This window comes from Elephantulus edwardii, unplaced genomic scaffold, assembly GCF_000299155.1.
Source record: "Elephantulus edwardii isolate Elephantulus edwardi_28Jun2011 unplaced genomic scaffold, EleEdw1.0 scaffold00189, whole genome shotgun sequence".
NCBI lineage: Eukaryota > Metazoa > Chordata > Mammalia > Macroscelidea > Macroscelididae > Elephantulus > Elephantulus edwardii.
In genome coordinates this window covers 2,337,696-2,349,476 of record NW_006399939.1, presented here as the reverse complement: position 1 = coordinate 2,349,476, position 11,781 = coordinate 2,337,696, and the positions used below count along the sequence as shown (strand labels likewise).

Genomic DNA, 11,781 nt, shown 5'->3' with positions numbered 1-11,781 from the left:
ATCCTACAGTGAACCAGCAGAAAGGGAAATAGGTGAAGGAGAAAGAGCTGCGTGGGACAGAGAAGACTCACCAGATACCAGGGCCCTACAGCCAGGATGGTAGAGAAGTCCATGGAGGGATAGTGGTCACCAGTGCCAAATATGTCCACTGCTTCACAGCCATGCAGACAGACCCAGGAAGGCCACTAGGAGAAGTCCCTGGACAGGAAGGCCAGGAGGCAGTACAGGAGGTCCTGTTTCAGAAGCTAAGAAGGAAATAGAATGAGGAAGATAATAAGAGAGTGTAGGATTACCCTAGGGAGTTCTGGTGGCCTAGTGGCAAGAAGCAGTGCTGCAATCCTGAAGGGGCGCAGTTTGAATCCACCAGATGCTCTGTGATAGAAGGATGAGCAATCTCCTCCTCTGAAAAGCCTGCTGGAGGGTCAGCTACGGGTCGGTTCTGACTCAATGACAACAACAGAGCTATCCTGCAGAAATTTGTGGGGTGATGGGAAGGTGAGAGAGAAGACATTAGCCTCAACGGAGAGTGATTCTTCTCATCCACGTCAATCATGGCAAAAACAAGTCAGCGATTCCTCTTTTTATTACTCATGTGTGCGCGTGTGGTGCAGCCCAAAGGAGGATTAGTCCAGGGACACCATATGCTATCTTTATGGAGCAATGTTAAATTCATCCCTGGATGATTCCAGAATCGATTGTTTCAAATCTATTTTGGAAAAAGTGCAGCCAGAGTGCTCCTGAGAGGCAAGCATGGTGAAAGTTCATCTCATGTATTTTGAAATATTATCATGAGAGAGCCAGTGCCTGGAGGAGGACATTTTGCTTGGAGAAGTGGTGGGTCAGTTGGCGAAGGAGATGAAGATTCTTAAGGGGATGGTTTGACTTACAGAGATGGACTTGAGCAGAGTGAAGATTGTTAGGATGGGGTAGGACCAGGCAAGGTTTCCATCTGTTGTACATGAGGTCTCTATAAATTGGAATCAAATCAGTGGAACCTAACAACAGCAATAACTCCTAAACAATAGCCTTACACAACAAGGGTTTGTTTGGCACTTCTTCAAAAAGTAGAACATAGAAATTCCATATGACCCAGCTATTCCACTACTTGGAGTATACCCTGAGAAAATTAGAACTGAGGCACAGAGAGTTGTACACCAATGTTCATAGCAATGTTACTCACCATCGCAAGAACAACAAAACAGCCCAAATGTCCAACCGCAAACGAATTAATTGAGAAATTATGGTACATTCACACAATGGAATACTATGCAGCATGCAGGAACAATGATTTTGTAAATTATTACCTAAGTTGGGAGGGACTACAGAGCACTATGCTGAGTGAACTAACTCAGTCCCACAAGGACAAATATTGTATAAAACCATTATTGGAGAATAAGTAAAAGAATCCAAAGGGTGGGGGGAAGCAGAGAAATGAGGATGTGCAGGGGGAGGGGGAAATTAATCATGGAGTTGTACAATTTGATGGATGGAGGGGGTGAGGGAAATTAGAAGAATCTGTTCTCAAAAACAATGTATTTTAATTTTGTAAATAAACTAGAATTTAAAAAGTCAACTTTGGGAGGGGGAAGGGAGGGAGAGGGGTTAAAATGTTGCAACAATGAATGAATGAAAATCTAACTTTACTTTGAACTTTTGTTAAAATCACGATTAAAATAAAAAATTTTATTTAAAAAGATAAAACACCTCCAAGGGTTTATTGTTGTTGTTGTTTGTTAGGTGCTATAGAGGGGGCTATGACTCACAGCAACCCTATGACCAACGGATTTGAACCTTGTCCTATCCTGTGTCTTCCTTACGTTCTCTGAAAGGCTCCAGCCCATGTCAGAGTCTCTATGTCACTTCATCTTGTTGAGGGTCTTCCTCTCTTTCTAAGATCCTCTACCATTCCTGGCACGATACAATTGATTAATTACATTAATAACTTTTTTTTTCTTTTTCTCATTGCGTACCATAGAATCAGATCTGACAGGCACAGGAGGGGATTGCCCCTTCTTCTTCAGTAGAGCATCTGGTGGATTCGAACCACTAATTACGCTAATAAATTATAATTAATGTTATAAAACAAAACATTTCCAAATGATTGGCCGAAAATGCAATGTGATTTGTAAACTTTCATTCAAATAAATAGAGAGGAGACTGCTGCCTCTCGATTTGTTACTTTCATATGTCTTCTCTTGGCCTGAGAAGGAATGGCTCTTTTAAAGCATTACTGTTCTCCTTTTCTGCACAGGATCGTTGTTAAGTCTTGGTTAATGCAATGCTTCCATGACTATGGTCATGTGATTTTTGCGCTTCTCAGGTTGTGCACTGAGATACGTTTGTATTTCTCTGTGTGTGTGTGTGTGTGTGTGTGTGTGTGTGTGTGTTTTATTTCTTTGTGTATGCTGTGTGTGTTTATCCTGAAGTGGATTTGTTGTTGTTAGTGGCAATCAAGTCAGCTGTGACTCATCACAACCTCATATGTGATGGAACGTGCTCGGTCCTGCACCAATATTTGCAGGATTGTTGATGTGCTGGAGTCCATTATTGCCGCTTCTTTGCTCCTCACAAAGGGTTTCCTTTATTTCGGTAGACTATTAACTCACCAAACTCAATGCCTCTTCTGGAGATTCTGGAATCTAGAGTTGTTGTTGTTGTTGTTGTTGTTATGTGCCGTTGAGTCGTTTGTGACTCATAGCGACCCTATGCACAACAGCCCTAAACCCTGCTCTATCCTGCGCCAACCGCACTGCCTCTGACACACCCATCCCGATTACCCCAGTCACCAAATCAATCCATCTCATAGAGGGTCTTCCCCTCCTGCGCTGTCCCTCCACCCTCCCAAGCATGATGTCCCTCTCCAAGGACCCGTCCCTCCTGGCAACATGTCCAAAGTATGTCAGACGAAGCCCCAGAATCCTTGCCTCCAAGGAGTAGCTTGGTTTAATCCTCTCTACAATGAATCTGTTTGTTTTCCTGGCAGTCCATGGCGCATTCAATACTCTTCTCCAGCACCACAGCTCAAAGGCATCAAACCTATGAATCTAGAGTACATGAAACAAAGTCTAATCCTCCTCACTTCTGAGGAGCATATGGGTATATTTCTTCTAAGTCTGGAGTTAATAATTAGCTCTTTATTCCCCCTCATCTGCTTAGTATTCTGGATACTGTTGTATCTGCTGCCAAGGATGTCTTTAAAGTGCTAACAAGCAAGGATGTAAATATAGAGACCAAAGTGCACTTGCCCAAAACCATGGTATTTCCGTCACTCCCTGTGGACAGGAATAAGGAAGACTGAAGTAGAATCCATGCCTTTGAGTCATGATGTTGGTGAAGAGTACTGAATAGCCCACAGAATGCCAAAAGAACAAACAAATCTGTGTTAGAGGAAATGCAACCAGGATGCTCTTTAGAGGCAAGGAAGGTGGAACTTTGCCTCACATTATTTGGGGATGTTGTCAGGAGAAAAAGTCCTGGGAAAAAATGACACCATGCTGGGAAAACTCAGAAAAAGGTTCTCAAGGAGACAGAATGGCATAGTGATTATAACAACATAGTGGAAATTCTGAGGATGGAACAGGATAGGGCAAGAACCTGCTCGTGTGAACCGATTGTTCATTGGGTTGTTATGAGTTGCAGTTGACTTGATGGCGCCTTCCAAGAATGGCATTCTGAATGCCTAATGATACCTTTTTCTTGCACTTTCTTACAGCTTTCTAATACTTTCACACACAAAGCAATTCATACAAACTGTCCATTAAGTTTTTCCTCAAAGAGCTCCCTCCTGGAACTCTCAGTCCCTCCCTTTCAATCTGAGCTGGCTGCATCCGTTTCCTGTCATACTCTTGTATTGGAACCCCTGTTTGCTAGATCTTATATCACTGTCTTTCTCGGTTCATTCTAAGAAAATGGGAAGCATACATTTTGAGAAATTGCATGCTTAAAAATGTCTTTATTTCCTTCTAACACTTAATTGATAATTGAGCTGAATAGAGAATTCTGGGTTGGAATCATTTTCCCTCAGGATTTTGATACCTTGCTCTATTTTCTTTAGCTTCTGATGTTTTTATGGCATAGTCTGATTGCTGATCCTTTGCAAAAACCTGCTTTTTTGTCTCACAGGAAGCTTTCAGGATCTTTTCTTTATCCCTGGGGTCCTGAAATTTCACAATGATGTATCTTCTGTCTATTGCCTTCCAGTCAGTTCCTACTCACAGGAAGCCTATAGGACAAAGTAGAATGGCCCTACAGGGCTTCCAGGACTGCAGTCTTCACAGAAGCAGACTGCCACTCTCTCCTGAGAAGCAGCAAGTGGATTTGAACTGGCAATCTCACAGATAACAGCCAAGAGACTAACCACTGCATCATCAGGCCTCATTGTTGATGTACCTTGGTGGGGTGTTGTTGTTGTTGTTGTTGTTGTTACTATTATCATCACAATCATCATTCATTGTGCTTAGAGCTCAATGGACTCTTTCAAACTGGAACCCATGTCCTTTAGTTCTGAGGAAATTGTTCATTTTTTTTACTACATACTTTTATCCTCTTGCATCTCTGGTCTCTCCTTAAATAACACAGAAAGAAGAGGTAGAATTAGTGAGCTGTACTCTTTTATATAGAGAGGTCAGGGTAAGTCTCTCGGAGGAGAAACATTGAAGACATTCAGACATCTTCCCATCCTCCCAAGGAAGATTATTACACTTTTCTTTTGTTCCCTGTGTTGTCTTTTCTGCTTATCTGTTTTCTTTCCCTGCCTTTTCAGTCTCTAATGTTGGAGGTTTGCCTCACGTGTCTGGGCTGAACAGTCACACTAAGCTAACAGGTGGCCTTTTTGAGTAAATGGAGCTCAACAACTGGTCACCAGGCACCATGTTGAATTTTCCAATAGAGAACTCCTTGTTGGAGGATTGCTTAGTTTCTCCAGAGAAGAATCTCCCAATCTCTGTCTGGAGGTGACGGAGGACAAATCACCATCATCCATTCATCGAGGATTTCATTTCATTCTCTCCACTCTGCTTTCCATCATTGCCTCTAGTTCCTGGACCTTCCCAAAACTCTGCAGGGCAAACCCGTTGGCTTCTTCTCAGCATCTTCCTCTGCAGGCCCTGTAGTTCCCGATCTCTCTATCCCATGCCTTGTCTACTGATATCCTTTTGTCCATCTTCTTTATCCTTATCATTTAAATAAAAAAATAATGAGATTTTAAGGAGGGAGCTCTGGTGGCCTAGTGGCAAGAAGCTGCACTCCCAAAGCGTGAGGTTCAAATCCCCCAAATGCTCTGCTGGAGAATGAGGGGCAAGCAATCTCCTCCTGTGCCAGACAGATCTGATTTGATAGTCCACAACAACAACAACAAAAATGGGATTTTAAGAAACTGTATATCTAAAAATCAACTCACCATGTTTATCTAGAACATCAGAGACCCTGTGAGAAATTCCAGTGAATATATCCATTTGAGAAACTTTTTTAAAAGAAAAACTCCTGCAGAATATTCCTCCTCAGTGAGACAATCTTGCAATTTTATGAGTGAAGCAAATTCAGACATCATCAAACTACTCCCACCACTTCATTTGGTGGATCTAGAAACGGAAACCCTGATAGTAGAAGCACTTGCCCAGAGCCACCGTGAGTGACAGGGCTGTCAGACGTCCCTGCATTCCCCACTTGTAATCCGGTGCCTTTCCCCTAACATCCCGCCTTCCCAGAAAGTTCCCTCAGGCAGGAGAAAGATTTTCCTTTTGATGGGGCTTCCAAAGCAAATGTCTTTTTGCCCTCTGGGCCCATCTGACCCTGATCAGTCCCATCTGGAGATGATCCTTGACAATGAACTAAACAGGGTTTCCTGGCATATTAAGCAGAGATCATTTCTTGAAGGACAGTGACAAGATAACAAGTCATCTTTTAAAACAAACCTCAAGTCAGGCTACCAATTAGCATCTAAATGTATTTAAACAGAAATAAGTTTAATTGTCTAATTAATTTTTCACCAATTAGGTCCATTTTTACATGTTGCATTTTACACTGCCTTGGCAATGAAAGTAATTGGATCAGTTTATAACCATTTTCCACTTCCTGGTTTGCTAAGTAGTTCAATGCTATTGTCTGCAGAAGATATAAATCGCCCCTAACTGGTGTCACTGCAACTTTATGAAGTTCATAAAATATTTCTACTAATGAGGGGAGGAGCTCTAGTGGTAAGGAGTTGTGTTGCCAACCCAAAGGCAGGTGGTTTGAATCCCCTCATTGCTTTTCGGTGGGGGGCGGGGGGGGCAATCTCCCCCTAAGCAATTTACAATTTCTAAAAACCCATAGAAAGATCAGCTATGATTCAATTTCTGGTCCACCACAGAGATTAACTGACTAAATGCGGGGAGAGAAGTCACTGCAAAGGGTGAGGAAAAAAACCCAAACAGATGAGGGATGATAGAGGAGATAGTTTCTATGATAGGCAGCCTCCAGGTCTTTCTCTGATCACTTACTCTGGGGAAAGCTTGGTCAGGAGCAGCCCTCTGTGAGAAGCTGAGGCCAGCTGCTAATAGCCATGTGAATGAGTTTGAAAGGCAAGCCTCCAACCCTAGAAGAGTCTTCAAAGACTGCAGTCCTGACTATGAGTTCAGGATGCTACAACTGTGTGAGAGGATAACTATTCACTGTTTTAAACTATTATGCACACTTAATATCCAGGGAAACAACAGTCAAGAAATCCAAGTATTGCAATTGCCACATTTTCTATGAAAGGACTTTCTCAAAACGCTAAGAGCAAGGAGGTTACCTTAAAGACTAAGGTGCGCTCACCTCATGCCATGGTATTTTTCATTGTTTCAAACATATGTGAAAGTTGAACAATGAATAAGAAAGACAGACGAATAATCAATGCCTTTGAATTGTGGTGTTATAAGGAATATTGAACACACTATGGATGGTCAAAAGAGCAAAAGAAACTTGTCCTGGAAGAGATGCAGCCAGAGGGCTCCTCCAAAGGAAGGAGGGTGAGACTTCACCAAACATTCTTTTGCCATCTTGTCAGGAAGGGAGAAGTCTCTGGGAAAGGGCATCATGCTTAGAAAAGTGGAGTGTCAGAGAAAAAGAAGTAGATCTTCAATGAGATGGTGACACAGTGATTGCAACAATGGCATGGAGCATAGCAGAGACTGGCACAGAATTGGGCAAAGTTTTGTTCTGTTGTATGCAGAGTCACTGAGCCAACTCTATGGCCCCTAAAAATAGGCTTTAGGGTCAGTTAATACACAGCAGCACTGGGGAGACCTACATATGACAGAAGAATTTGATACCTTTGAGTTGTAGTGCTGGAGAAGAGTACTGAACACACCATGGACTGCCAAGGGAACTAAGAGGTCTGTTTTGGAGAGGGTGAAACTAAGCTGCTTTTTGGAGGCAAGGATTTTGAGGCTCTGTCTCACATACTTTGGGCATGTGACCAGGAGGGACCAGTCCTTGGAGAAGGTCATCATACTTGGAAAGGTGGAGGGACAGCCCAGGAGAGGAAGACCCCAGATGAGATAGATTGATACAATAAGTGGGATAATGAGGGTACATAGCTATTGTGTATAGGGTCACTATGAGTTTCAGGAGACTCAATGGCACATAACAACAACAACAACAACATAGGAGTCCTACATATAAGGAAGTCCTAAATATGAAGAAGTTTGCAAATTTGTTCGCTTTGCTAAGAAAATTAGAAGAGCAAAGTTTGTATGATTCTCACATGAGTTCCCCAGGGTCAGGACTGAGACCTACAGTCAATATCAGCGGTACTCAACTTGACGACATTTATGAGGAGAAATGTGGCATCAGGGTTGGAGGAAGACTCACCAACAGCCTACGTTATGCAGATGACACAATATCTTGCTTGCAGAGACTGAGGAGGACATGAAGCACTTGCTGCAGAAGGTCAAGGGCTTTAGTCCTCAATATGGATTGAAGCTCAACATCAAGAAGACAAAGATTTTCACCACTGGGCCAATTGGTAGCACTTTGGTAGATGGAGAAGAGATTGAGTTGTCAATAGTTACAACTTGCTCAGCTCCACAATCAACACTCTTGGCACCAGCAGTCAGGAAATCAAAAGATTAATTGCATTGGGGAAAATCTGCAGTCAGAGACCTCTCAAGAGTGCTAAGAAGCAATGAAGTTAATCTAGAGACTAAGGTGGGCCTGATTCAGGCCATAGTCTTTGTAATTACTTGCTATGCATCAAAGAGCTGGACAACGACTAACAATGACAGAAAAACTTATGCCTTTGAGTTGTGATGCTGGAAAAGAGTATTGAACATACCATGGACCACCAAGAGAACAAACAGGTCTGTCTTGGAGAGAGTGAAACCAACTTTCCCCTTGGTGGCTAAGATTTTGAAGCTCCATCTTACACACTTTGGAAAAATGGCCAGGAGGAACTAGTCCTCAGAGAAGGATGTCATGCTCAGAAGGGTGAAAAGACAGAACATGAGAGGCAGATCCCTGATGAGACTGATTGACATAGTAACTGGGGTAATGGGGTTAGGTGTGTTGGAGTCAGTGGGACTGGCTCAGAACAGGGCAGGCTTCAAAGCTGTTGTACATAGGATCGCTATGAGTCACTGGTGAACTTGACAGCACATAACAACAACAATTTCACTTAATTCCTTTCAAATGAAACAACTCAAGTGAGTATAGCCAATAAATTGGAAAGCCATGCCAGTAGCATTAGACATGGTTTATTTTAAGATTTATTATAACATTGCTCAGCCACACATCAATCTTGGACCAACCTTAAACAAACCCTACGCCTTTAAGAACTGATGGGTTTAAATTGCTTTCTTAATTAACGTGTGGGAAGTTTGCAAACCTGTTAGTTTTGCTAAGGAAATTAGAAGAACAAACTTTGCATGACTGGCACATGAGATCTCTGGAGTCAGGACCAAGACCCACAGTCCCCTGAGTTAAAACAGCCCAAGCACGACTCTCTCCCACAGTCCTCTTCTTGCATGAGCCAAACTCGTTAATGGCACCACCAGCCTCCATCCTACCTAACTGGAAGCCTCTGGAATTGTCCGCTCTTCACCCCCACCCCTCATCACCAGATCCCTTGATTGCTATTTAGAACCATTTCTAAATCCACGTTTTCAATCCTCCTGTTCTTGTTTTAGTTCAAACTCTTCTCTCTCGAGTTTAAGCATTCATCAGATATTGATTGGCAGTCTGTGAGGGTTCAGAGGCTGAGCTCCAAGATGACAGTACAGTGGTGAACCAGACTGACAAGCCCTAGCCTCATGGAGGTAACAGTCTGCCTTATTCAGCTCTATGAAAACTACCTTAAGTATATGATTTAAAGCAGACTGCCTTAGCCCAAATCTTGGATTTCCCATCTACTGTGTAACCTTGGACAGTTTACATAACTTCTCTGTGTCTCTATTTCCCACTTGAGAAACAAGGATAATAATAGTACCTACTGCATGAAGATTGGAGTCCCTTGGGGGATGCAAACAGTTAACAAGCTCATCTTCTAACCTACAGTTTGGAGGTTCAAGTTCACTCAGAGGAACTTTGGAAGAAAGGCCTGGTGGCCTACTTTAAAAAAAAAAATCAACCACCAAAGACTCTGGAGAGTTTTCCTCCGCCAAAGGTGCGATTACCATGGGATGGAGTTGACCCAACAGTAACTGGTTTGAGTTCCCATGGATTTAAAAAAAAAAAAAAATCTAATGGCTACCTAGTGAGCTTTGTGGTCTAGTGGCAAGAAGCTGTGCTGCAAATCACAAAGGCACACAGTTCAAATCCACTAGCTGCTTCAGGGAGAAGGATGGGCAATCTCCTCCTGTGTGATTTACTGCTTCTGAAAACCCAATAGAGGGTCAGCTATGAGTCGGCTGCAACTCAAGGGCACACGACGACAACAACGACAATGGCTATCTAGTCAGAATCGACCAAAGCTGCTCCTCCATTGGGCTTCCAAGGCTGAAATTGCACAGAAGATTGTCCATCCTTCTCCCAAGGTGCCGCTGGTGAGTTCTGTCCTCAGACGCTCAGCGTTTGGGTTAGCAGGGCGACTTCCTGTGGGCTGTGCCTTCAGAGGCCCCTTCACATGATAGAGAAAGTTTTTTTTTTAAAAAGTAACATGCTGGGTTCCGGTCCCGTGGTGGACTCGGTCGGCAGCAGTGGCTATGGAGGAGCCCAAGATGCAACTCAAGGGGAAGAAAGACACAGACAAATTCACCGAGAGCGTGTATGTGCTGGCCAACGAGCCTTCGGTGGCCCTGTCCCGGCTGCAGGAGCATGCTTCGCTCCCTGCCTGAGCTGGCCCAGCACAGGCTGACATGCAGCGGTGGGAGGAACAGAACAAAAGGGCCATCTACACAGTGGAGCATGCTTGCAGCGCAGTGAAGAACCTTGTGGACAGCAGTGTCTATTTCCACAGCGTCGAGGGGCTGCTCAGACAGACTATCAGCATCCGGGACCACACGAAAGCCTCCGCTGCCCGGGGCCACAACCCCAAGAAGCCACCCCCACCCTCTCAGCCTGATTCCAGAAGAGACAAAAGGTGCCTGGCCTCCCCCACCAGGACTGAACAAGTATAAGAAGGATTTGATTGGCTGGAGAATTAGGGGCAAGCTTCCTGAGAATATGGTATGGGTCCCTGGATCCAACTGTACCTGATACTGGCCAGTCGCTTTTATGAGCCCATAAATTACCATTTTTGCAGAAAGAAAAAAAAGTAACATGCTGAGAAGAGTGTTCAGCGATTAGAACAACTTAGAAGAGTGTCTGTCCTTAAAACTTGTTAGTTAAATTTGTGTCTTCTAGGGTGCAAGCCCCCATGATACATCTTCAAGGATATTGTACGGCTAAGCACGATTAATAACAGTGCATCTAAATTCCAAAATCAGTCTCCATAATAGTCTATGGTTTCCTACTGCCAAAGGGGCCCTTTTAGAGTAGTGAGAGAAGATCTTCACCCTGAAACCCACAGCGTCCCTTTTCAGCAGGAAGTAGCTAAGAGAATACGCCATCCCCTTTTCCTTATGAATCAGGGTGAAGACTCTCTCAGGGAGGAGTGATAGGGAATGGCAAAGGACACACTCACAAAGGAGATTAATCAGAACTGACTTTGACAAGCACTGTGGCAATTGGACAATTAAAACAGACATTCGGATGGCGGGGGAAGAAGAACAAACTGGGGAGGAGGGTAGAGAGAATGGTGCAGCAATGAAGGAATGAAAACCCCAAATCCCTGTAAATGTTCATTAAAATTAATAAAATTTAATAATAAAAAAAGAGTGTCTATCTTAGTTATGCCATTTGATCTATTCGCTGTTTCCCCCAAAACTTGTCTCATTCTACAGCATTCCAGCACTGACTCCCCTTCCTTGACCCATGTCCTCCCACTAACATCACCACTAAGCCACACTTTGGTGTGATTCATCTGTCTTCGGTCCACCGCCCTCACCACTCTGAACCTAACTTCATCTCTGTACCAACACAAACCAGGCACAGTAGTGAGAGCACAAGATCCCTTGTGACCCAGCAGTTAAGTGTTCAGCTAATAACCAAAACGCAGACAGTTTAAACTCAACAGCTGCTCTACAAAAGAAAGACAAACCTGTCTGCTTCCAGGAAGATAACAGTTCTACTCTCTCCTGCAAGGTCACCATGTGTCAGGACATGATTGACTTGAAAAAATGCTCCCTTCCCACCCTGTGCTCTATTCCTATTAAGTTAGCCCTGTTCATCCCACCCTTCTGCCTGGCAAACTTCGACCCAAACTTCAAGGCTTCAAGACTTCTA

General features: G+C 43.6%; 1 pseudogene; it reads left to right on the top strand.

Moving 5' to 3' along the window:
- The first annotated feature begins 10,160 nt into the window (after positions 1-10,160).
- Positions 10,161-11,781, top strand: part of LOC102868590 — a 29,514-nt pseudogene continuing 27,893 nt past the window's right edge.